This window comes from Cupressus sempervirens, chromosome 6, assembly GCF_028749045.1.
Source record: "Cupressus sempervirens isolate cs-2001-9-10 chromosome 6, ASM2874904v1, whole genome shotgun sequence".
NCBI classification, from domain to species: Eukaryota; Viridiplantae; Streptophyta; class Pinopsida; order Cupressales; family Cupressaceae; genus Cupressus; species Cupressus sempervirens.
The window spans coordinates 24,508,982-24,521,132 of record NC_143123.1 but is presented as its reverse complement, the minus strand read 5'-3'; positions in this window follow the sequence as shown (position 1 = coordinate 24,521,132).

Genomic DNA, 12,151 nt, shown 5'->3' with positions numbered 1-12,151 from the left:
CCCAATTGTAATGATGTTCATAGTTGTCCCTTCTTATATGCTAATTTTGTGTCCACATAAACTTTGATCTGCATTTAAAGGCTCTATGTCCATACTTTTTGCAATTATGGCAATGTCCATCAAATCTTTGTGACTGCGTGACTTTAGTCCTCCAATCTTGTGTCATGTGTCCTTGCATGTTGCACTTGTGATAGTAACCCTTGCTTTTGGATTTGTTTGGCTGATTGATCCTTCTACTCCTACAAACATTAGCACTATGCCCCTTTGTATTACACTAATGATAGATGGGTTTAGAATCCTTAGCTTTTTCACTCCTTTTCTCGACACTCTTTGATGATTCCCCAACTTCAGTGCTATTGTATCCAAGTCCTGATATGTCATGGGCTGATCTTGGAGATTTCAGCAACTGTCCAAAGTACTTGATGGCTTTACTTGACTTGTTGAGGTTCTCTATTATTTCTTTTTCTTTGTTTAATTCATTCTCCACTTGTTCATTCTGTATTCTCAAATTAGAGATCTCAATATCTTTCATATTGAGTTCATGATGAAGGTTCATCATTTGGGCAAGTGTATCCACCTGCATGTTTGAGATCCTTGTTAATTCAGTGCATTTTTCTTCAAGTCTATTTGCAAGATTTCTTTTGTCATCTTCCATCATAACTCTATCCTCAATTGCTCTTTTCTTTTGTTCAGTGATTTCACAAAGCATCATGGCCTATGATTCATGCTCTATCTTAAGAGTTCTTATCTCTTCTTCTTGAGCTTTGTTTTTCTCCATCAATTCTGCTATTGCTACATCAAATTCTTTGGAATCTCCTTTTGCAAATACTTGTGTGGTGTTAATCTCCTTGTAGTGAATATCATTTTTGGCTATAGCTATTTCCGTTCTTCTTTTTAAGGGTTTTCTCAATTCCTCTCTAGCTTTCTCTACCTTGTGTAGAGCAAGATGCACATCTATCACCTAGTTCTCAATGATCTTACCAAGTTTGAAGACTTCCACTTTTAGATCTTTTCCTCCAAGCTATTAGGCTTCTTCTTGACAGAACACAGTTTTGATACCAATTGTTGGAATGTCTTAATGGGAAGATATCTTCTGAGAGGTGGGGGGGGTGGGGGAGTGAATCAAAAGTACTGGTCTTCTAACAACTTTTAAACTCATACAACTGAAATTAATATGTATTCATATAACATTAAACAATCATATGAAACAAAAATTCATCACCACATAACACTTGAGATTTTGGTGACCCAAAAACCCTTCCAAGAATAAGAAGGTAAAATTGGGGTGGGGATGATACCCACAAAATTACTATAGCAATTAATTTCAACCACTTCTGATGGTTTGTCCTATTAGAGGCCTTTTACACTGTGTCAATAGTGACCTCGTTAAAGGATTTACAAACACTTCACATGAAGTGTTACCCTGTTAAAGGATTTAATCACCTTGTTAAAGGATCTTACAAGATAGTTGTTAAGATAACCTATCAACATAGGGTTTCCTTTCTAATACAATGGCTAAAGAGTATTAGGTATAATAAACCTAATAGCTTATAATCCTTGATTGCTGAATATAGGCGCTTAAGCTTCTTTCACTAATCTTGATCTCCTAAGATCTAATATTCATCTGTATCCCTTGCTTTGTTCTGATCAACTGAATGTCTAACTGTTGTCCTATCCACTTAATACTTTTAATACCAAAGCTCTATAAAAATCTTTTAAAAGACTTTGTAATTCCTTCTTGTCTACAACAACCATTCAATGGCGTCAAGACTCCCTTATAAAGATTAGTGGATTGTTATGCATCCTTGGATAAAGTGTTCCCGCTCAAACCCTTAAAATTCACCCATTGGCTGCATGCAATTCCAATTTTTTGATTGGTTGCATGAGGATTGCATAGGTAAGTGGAAGGATTTGATCTTATCTCCTTATCTTGTCATTAGTCATGCATAACTGTTTTACATCTTGGTTTGTATTGGCACAAAATCTTATGCTAGTCCTGTGTTGCTCGACACATGAGGTAATACTGTTGCTCAGCATGATTTATTCTAGATTGCTTGGCATCCATTGTATTTCTTTTGTTACTCAGCTCCTACTAATTCCTAAATTACTCAGCTCTTATTAACTTTGCAATGCTTGACACACACTGTCTTTTGATCTACTTGTCACATGTTGAATTCTGTATAGCTCAGCATATACTAAAATGTGTTCTACTTGGTAACAACTGTGGTTTTCTTAACACTTTCACTAACTTGGAACATAAAGAAATTCTAGCTCAACTCCCATTGTGTATTCGGCATGTATGGTTAAGTGTGTTGACACTCATTTGTCAATCTTTATTTATTTGATCAACATGACAGTAGTAAGTCTGCATGAGAAAATAGACATTATCATAGTAGCATTAATATTGAGATTTCAAATCAGGTGGATATCCTTGAATATATATATAGAATATGCACTGTATCGGTATAGTATAAAGCACCTTAATGCAATGAAATCTGTCAATTGGTCTCTTACCCTCAGATTTGATTAACAACATTTAATAAAGTGTAGCCCTAAAGCTTGCAGCTACTTAAATATAGAGAAATGTGTCCAATAATCTAATAATCAACATAGATTAATGATTTTAGATTCAACAATAGAAATCAAAATGGCAAAAAAACATTCCAAGGTTATAAGAACACCATGATCATCAAGGCTTCATTGAATGTGATATTTAATTAATCATAAGAGGTTTGTTAAAAAGTGAAGAAACAATCAAGACATTAATGAAAATTTATAATCCAACAAAGAAAAAGGAAAAGCAATATAACTAAAGCCCAGGGAAAAATTACCAATCCAAGATATCCACTTAAATGCATTTGTTCATTTCTTAACAGAAGGTAGTGGACATATATCCAGGGAAGAACACTAAGAATTTCATAAAACACAAATAACTTTCTAGCCTCCAGTAATGCTAAGTTGAATAGTGTTATAACATTCATTAGATTATCACATTAATAATGCCACTTTAAGTGTTTGAAGATTCCAATCACTCAAATAATGCCCATTTAAGTGTGTCAAGATTCCAATCACTCAAATGTTGTAACAAAGCTTGATTGAATAAACTGATTTCCTCCATCATCTCAAAATTTTTAAAAAACTAAAGCCTTCAATAAAGAAACCTAAACTAGATAAGAAAAAAATACTCAAATTCAGAAGCTAAAGATAGCAACCATTAGATTGTATGCAATTGATCAGGGCATAGAATCTTCAGAGGCCAAACTACTAGTTGAAGACATCTCTACAACTAAATATTTATTCCTTGAGAAAGAAGAAGTATCACAACCTTAAAATGACATCAATGAAGGTTCTTAAGGTAGGTTGAAGAGGTTGGTATACATACATTGTGCATGTACATTTTCACATGGCATGTGGATCAGGGTCAAAGGATATACTAAATGAATGTATGAAAGTCATAGAATGGGCACATTATACAAATGGACCATGTGGTTGTATTTGTGCTACGACTTAGTGCTGTCATGAAGTCATGCTGAAAAGATTGGTGCCAAAAATTGTACTGCTCAAATGTCACAAGGGTTATAGTGTTCTTAGGGTATAATTGATTGTGTTTTTTTATAGCTTTTTTGTGGTTTGAGGATGTATGCATACTATTTTTGCATGGATTTTCTTGGCTGAAATGAGCTTCTCAAAAGAGAAGAGCCTTCAGAGAGATTGCATCAAAAAATCTATGAGAATAAAGTGTTGAAAAGTGGATGCAGACACAAGAGAAGGGACTCCAAATAGACACCTGTAGCAGACTTTAGCGGAACCCCAATAGACATATAATCAATTTTATATCTCTGTACTTTCATCCTAAAAGATTAGTGGGAATGCTAATAAAGATGTGTGTAGAAGTTGAAGACCAAACCATCCTCTATCAACATTCAAATTGATATGTCAAGATTCTAAAAGTTTGATAACATTTTTCTCACTAAATCAATAAAAAATGTATTTAACATTTAAATATAGACAATCTAATAATTATGTGTGTTGATGTAAAATAATACCTCAAAAATTTCATACAAAATTTAGTAACTTGAAAAAATCAATTTTTATTAATAGTTTGTCGACCTTGACTGCAAAAAATATGTTTACAAAAATCCAACATTCTCTTATTTCCATTTCAGTTGTATGGATTCCTCATCAATGGTTTCCTTAAAAGGGTATGGCAACATTTTTAATGCTTGATACTCCATTCTAGGGCTGGGCTGGCTTTGGGATAGCCAACAAGAGGTTGTGTGGGGGTTTTAGGCTAGTATTTATGCTGTAAAGATGCAACATTTCCCTCTTAAACAATATTTAAATGTGTACAACCTCTGTTTGGGCTTCCAGAAATGTAAAGCTAGTAATAAACTAGTTGACTACATTCACAGTGTAATGAACTTCTAGACTCTTTGATTTGTGTACAAGCATCCTTTTTTTTTTTTAAAAACAAATCTCCAATAAATTTGGCAATACATCTTCCTAGAGAATAAACACAAAATCTTGGTAAAATGTTAATTCTATAGATTTTTTCCCCTACACTAAAAAGAGGTCATGTAATTTGGTTTATTGGAGTAGAGCAATAAATTAAAATCAATTTCTTTTGTGCTCTAGAACATAAATTTGGTTCCCCTATTCTCTTTTTTTTTTTTTGTAGTCCATTTCTATCAAATAAGATAATTAATTTGTATGTGAAGTGTGATAGATTGGGTAAGGCTCAGAAAGTGTCAGAGCAGATGACAGGAGATAGGGTTTCATGGAATATAATTATTGCAGCATACCAAAAGTATGGATGTCCTTGTGAGGAACTCATACTTTTCCAGCAAATGCAGCGAATGGGTTTATAGCTTGACCACTTCAAATATGCAAGTGTTTTCCCAACTTGTGCCAAAATGAGTGCTATGGAACACACTGTGGGTATCCATCAAAGCATTAAGAATAGAGGAATGTTGTCAAATATTATAATTAAAACTACTTTTGTAAACATGTATGCAAAATGAAGTAGCATGAACAAGGCACGTGAACTATTTGACAAAATGTGTCATAGAAATGTGGTCACATGGAATGCCATGATTGCAGGGTATGCATGAAATGTACTTTTTGAAAAGGCCTTTGAAAATTTTAGGAAAATGCAACTCACAGGAGTATAGCCAAGCTCTACAACCTTTTTTAATGTCCTCCATTCCTATGCTCAAATGGGATCTCTAGAATACGGTACAACCATCCATCAAATCATAATTGAAAGTGGACTTTTTTTTGATATTATAGTTGGAAATGATCTTACAGAGATGTATGCAAAATGTGGAAGAATAGACAAGGCACATGAACTATTTGATAAAATGTCTCAAAGGAGTATTATCTCATGGACTACAATGATTGCAGGATATGCACAAAATGGGTTTGTTGAAAAGGCTTTGGAGGCTTTCAAGAAAATGCAATTGGCATGTGTAAAACCAAATTCCACAACCTTTTCCAGCATTCTTCCAATCTGTGCCAAAATTGGAGATTTGGAATAGGCTATGAACATCCACCAAAGTAAAACAAATGGGGTTTTTTGATCTAATGTTGTTGTAACTACTCTGGTAGACATGTATGTGAAATGTGCAAGAATAAACATGGCTCATGCGATGTTTTCCAGAATAACTCAAAGAGATGTCATGTCATGGAATGCCATGATTATAAGGGGATTTTCTAAAAAGGCTTTAGAAACTTCCAAGTAATTATAATTGGTAGGTGTAAAGCCAAATTTCATGACTTTTACCAAAATCCTTCCAACTTGTGCCAAAATGGGGGCTTTGGAACATGGTATGCACATCCATCTAAGTATAATGGAAGGGGAGTTTTTGTGAGATGTTGTAGTTGCAACAACCCTTGTAGACATGTATGCAAAATGTGGAAATATAGACAAGGCACATGAAGTGCATGACAGAATGCCCCAAAAAGATGTATGCCATGCTTGTAGGATATGCACAAAATAGGTTTTCCAACAATGTTGTTGAAATATTAGAATTAATAGAAGAGTCTGGAACATATCTTGATATTGTAATCTTTTCTTGTGTTTTATTTGCATGCAACCATGCATGTTTAGCAAATGAGGGCTGCACATAATTCAATCACATCACTTCAATAAATGACAAAGTATACTCTAGTGTTTTTCCCTTCTCTATCTTACCAATTAAATGGGTCAGCACTAAATACTTTTGAAAAGATATTGACTACTAGTTATATTCTTGATAGACCTCTTTTATGTCAATGAAAAGTACTTTAAAACCACCTAACTACCCAAATAAACCTTCTCATTATGTGAAAAATCTTACCTATTCTTTTTAAATACAAATGTATTGTACCTTAAAAGGATGACTTTCTTTCTTTTGTGTGAAACATACAATATCAAAATATCTATCTTGTTTTCTTTCTTCTATAATTTGAACTTGACATAAAACTTATTGCATCTCTTGTAGAGTAAGCTCTATTAGCTATATTGAGGCATGTAGTCACACCTAAAGGAGATGATTACAACATAAAAATGATTACTTATTGTAACTACTAGTCCTTAAGAGAGACACCATCAATCGACCCAAAAAATATTGGAAATACTCAATGAAAATTTCTTTTAAACTATGGGACTTCTAAAACAAAAAAATAGCAGAACATACGTACACAATAAAACAACAACATTCTTTGTTCCATAAGAGCAGTTAAAAGTATGAGTCTATTGCATGCATTAAGCTTATGAAAGAGATGCATGAATTTTTTGTTGTTTATGAATTCCATTCAATTGTGTATATCAAAAAAAATAAAAATTGATCACATTCAAAAATCCATATCCTAAGTGAAACAATACATGCATTTAGCCTAGTTTGTTTACTTAAGACCACCATGCCTAATTCTTCCTCATCTTTTTCCCAAGTTTGCAAACAAGTAGGTGGTCAAGAGGGGATGAAGAGAAAAAAGAAACTAGTAGGTGTGAGGAAAAGGCACTCTAGAAAATGGGTTGCTAAGATCAAAGACACGAAGAAAAAGATCAGAATGTGGTTGGGCACTTTTCCAACTACAAAAGAAGCTAGCTAGACATATTATGAGAAATTATTCCTTCTCAGAGGGTTCAATACAAAAACCAATTTTGTTCCAAATGTTCTCAGGAATTACAATCTAGAATAACAAGACCTCTCAACCACTACAAGGATCAACTCAATGAGTATCTGATTCCTAACTCCAACTCAAGAACAAAAAAATTCCAAGCACACTTAAGGCCAGATATTTGTAGTTCCTTGAATCTCTTGGGTCATGGGATTGAAAAGTGGAGGAAATTTAAGGAAGAGGGATATTGGTTAGTGAGATTTTTGGAGTATTTGTGGCCATTAATTTGCAGTTGCCTGTTGTGAATGAGACATTAATTTCTTCCATTGGTGACAAGGGTTCTGCTCATGTGAATTTCTTTCTATAGAGGTTTGATGATTTTGATTCATTTAGTAGTCAATCTCATTCATTTTTGGAGCTCCTTGGAAGGGTTTTGGGGCATTGAATAGAATTTGAGTAGACTTTCAAGCCCAACATACAAGTATGCTTCTTAGAGGGCACTTGAGAGTCCCATATAGAACATTAAACATAGTTGTACTATGATTTCCTATTATACCATCACAGTGTATGCGTCATTCTGAATATGATATTCCTAACACAAAACTTGATATGTCACATGTATCTTCATCTAAAACTTTGTCATATTATGGGTTGGACTTTGTCGCTCCAAATTCAAACTGTTAATGAGCATCATAGGGCGTCTTCATTTTTTTGTGGTCTTTGCTCATTTTACTTCCACAATACTTTTTTCCTAGGGCCATTTGTATTATAAAGAATCATTAGCCCCAAATCCTCTAGAATGCATTGACATGTATTTTTAACAAAAAAATAAAAAAGGAAAAACCTCAAAAAAATGGTCACGCTACTTTAGCAAAGACATAGAAACTTCTTGAAAATCATAAAAGATTTTTCTTATTTCTTTTCTAGAACAAATGCCCTAAGGTTTTGTCACATTTTTTGAGTTTTGATAATAGATATATGAAGGAAATTCACAAAAATACAATCTATTCTCATCATTTCAATAAGAAAATGGAGCTTGTGGTGTTTTACTAATACATACCTAAGGAAAATGGATCTATAAAATCTGCAATAGTATCTTCATATGCCTATCACATAGTCTCAAAGACTCTCTTTCTTAGAAATCCCTTCCTAGTTGCTCTAACAGGGAAAAGTATTATATAAAATCAGCATTTGTTTTCATTAAGGATTCATTAGTTTCCATTAGAATGGATTGATGGGAAAAGAGATGGATTTTTTGTTTCCTTAAGAATTTTATTTAATTCACCATTTTTTATTTCTCATCCTTCCATGTTACTATTCATCAAGTAGATACATATATCCAAATGAAAACTAAAGTTTACTCTTTGTTATTTTTTCACATAAAAAGTATAAATCATATTTAATAAAATGATATTTTGTAAATCGTTATTATTAAACATTATTTTTAAATGAAAAATAATTAAATATTTTTTACTATGAGAAAATTTAAGGTATAAAAAGATCAAATCAAATAGTAGATTCGAACTTAAAATAAGCTCTATTTTAATAAGTAGGAGATTTTTAACAAGTCAATCTATGCTAATGTTTTTTGGACTCAATTGTGTAGCTTTTGAGCTTCATGAGTACATGTTCACTAGAAACCATCTATTTAAAATCTAATAACATGTTCATAAGATGATTGTTTAAATTGTCAAACTGGCTTATCTTTTTTAATCAACATTATTGAGCACATAAGATGAAAATTGTGGACCCAAATAAGGTTTTCTTATAGGTATGTCTAATTCTAGGATGTAAATTATTGATGTTGTACTATGAGGGGGATTAATCTTTATAAATTATAATTAAATTTGAAAAAGAAAAACAGAGGACTAATAGTGATTTACTTGAAACCATTTATTTAGTTATCTTATTAGTCATGTAATTACTCATTTATTTAGTAATTTTTATTTTTTAACCAATTCTTTAGTTGTGATTTTATTGATGATCAAATTAGTAATTTGTATCTTTGAATTGTAAAATATTAGTAGAGGGTTAGTGCAAGAAGTTGGGTCTCACTTTGGCCAAAAAGTGGAAATGTTTTTCCTATTTTTGAAATTTTTTGTCAATTGATGTCAAAATTTGAAGTATTTAGAGATTGAATATTAAAAAACTCCTGAATTAAAATTTTTAGTGTTCGGAATCTAGTTTTTGAATATGTAATTTATTTGTGCACCCATATGATAGATTATTTTTTTGGTATGGATCTTTAAAAACCACTTTTTCAAAATGCCTATTTCAGGACCATACCATCCTCGTGTACGAACACCATAATTTGACACAAATAAATGAATTTTTGCAAATCCTTTTAAAGGTAGTTACCTAATACACCTAAGATTGATGAAAATATTTTTTCTTAATTTTTTATTGAATAATTTTATTATTATTAATTATTAATTGGTTATAAAGGTAAATTTTAAAACCTCTTGTGTACGGACCAAATAATTTGTTCAAAATCTCACTTTTAAATTTTTTTTTTTTTCTAAACATCAAAAGAACTGTATGTAGATTGATGACATATAAATTAATTTAAGAAAAATTATAAAATAAAAAATTTATTAAAGTTTTAGTGAATGTCACTTTTTAACGTTTAGGAGATAGTTTTGATTAATAAATAATAGAAAAATAGAAAATAAACTAATAACACTATAAAATTTACATTTTTGAAATCAAAACAACAAGACCTATAATGGGTTTTTGTCTCGTCAAAAAATTCAATAGGAATGACTATAAAAAAATTACGACAATACTAGAAATTGTTGATTAAATGCCTTAGAAAAAAAAGGAGCACAAAGGCATGGCTTGGTGGGACCAAGCCTATGCCATGCCTTTCCCCAAGGAAAAACCCCATGCAAAAGTCGGGAGCCATACCAAATTTCCGCTCATGTCTCATGAATCAGGCACTCGATTTGTAATTCTCAAATTGGGTGCCTGATTGCTTTGAACTGTTATACTAACTTTTTGAAAATTGAGTACCCGATTCTTTTAAAAATTGGGTACCCAATTTTTAAAGGATCGGGTGCCCAATTTTTAAGAAATCGAGTACCCATTTCTAATGTACCCGTTGGGTCTCAAAAGCTGCCCCACCAACCCAATTTCAATGATTGAAATGATTGAACAATAGTTTCAACCTGCAACACCAAATTTCGTCACGCTTAATCTATTTTCTTGTCCTCTTACACAATTTGCAGGCTACTGATTCAAATTCAAAATGGTGCAAACATGGGATCAAAACAACGAAGAAAGAAGAAAGCAAGAGTTCTGACAGATGAGGAGATTGCAGCAAATAAAGAGAATGAAGCACAATGTCAACAAGAGAGAAGACAGAGAATTAGAGACTTGAACAATCTTTTAAAGGAGAAAGACATTGAGGATACCATGATGGATGAAGAAGTCAAAGAAGAGAACCCAATACAAGAAAATTCAGGTGCACATTCTAATCATGCGTACAATATAGATGTGTCTCCAAACCCTCAAATTTTCTCTCATGATGAAATTGGTGATTTTTTAGAAGCAAGTTACGATTTAAATGATTTAGATTTTCTTCATGAGAAGAAATTGTCAAACGATCATGCACAAAACACTCCAATTGAAATGCCTGCCCCAAAAGAAATGCCAAGAAAATTTGAAAATGATATTCAAATCCCAAATAATAGTGAAAATAGTAAAGTGTCTGAAAATAAAAAGTGCATGAATGTAGACATAGAAACACCAACTACTGAACAAACATGTCAGGGTGATAGTAATGTGTCTGACCATAATTTCCGTATTCCTAATGATGTGTTAGATAATCTTGAGGGATTGGTTTCATGGAGACAAATTAGGACACATGCTAATAGATTGTATAGGCATTTTTTTTATAATAAGAAATTTGGGTTTCAATGTCAGCTAATGTTGCAACTAATTAAAATGTCTAAAATGTGAAAAGTAACGAGAAGGTTTGGAATGTATGCAAAACCCAAGAATAAAAATGAGTCTTTAAAACAAGTTGTATCCATTGTTGCTAGTGCCTTTGATATTATCGAAAAGAGAAGTCGATCTAAAGATAAGAATGCAGCATGACAAGCAATAACAACAGCTTTAGTTAACAAATCAACATCTGACAAAAGACTAATTACCAACATAAGTGGATTTCTTAATGTGAATCGTAAGAATTTAGAAAGAGCTATAAGGAGAAGGGTTAACTTTGAATTTGATCCAACAAATATTTTATGGACTTCTAGTGGTAGACTCTCGAGATGTGATACGAAACTTACTAGTGAAATCAAAAGTTTGATTGAAAATTTTTGGCATGATAATACAAGAGTATCACCTAATTCAAGAGATGTTCTTAAATTGAGAATTGGGTCAAAAATATGTGATCCACATCCTAAACACCTTTCATATTAAATTTCAATCTATACAATTTACCTTGGTTAAACACCCTAAACATCCTAAACTAAATTGTTTAAACACCATTATGATGTATTTCAATCTATACATGGTACCTTGCATAGTAAAGAAATGTTGCAAGAATGTGGTATAAAAATACCACCTCAAACTATAAAAGATTTCATATCAGATTTGTTTTGTAAGCCACCGATCAATACTTTCTTTTCAATGCATGTCTTTCTAGTACATGTGATATGTGCGGCAATCTTTCTTTGTTAGATGAATGTTTGCATGAAAATGATTTGACTACTTTTGGACAACAATTAGTTGAGGTAAAAAGATTCAAAACTATTGAATATCCATTAAAGGATGGGAAGTTTGGAATAAGGTGTGATCTAGTTACAGATAAAGTTAATTGTCATGCATTAATGGATGAGTTTAAGAGTGTGATCATACCAAAATATGTTAAAAACTCTCAATATTCTAGATGGCTTGATGGACAATTTCGCATATGTAAGAATACATTTCCAATTGGTACTATACTTTTAGTTGTTGACTTTGCAAAGAACTACATGCTTGCACTGCAAGAAGAGGTACAACCACTATATTACAATTCAGTGCAAGTAACATTTATGTTCATATA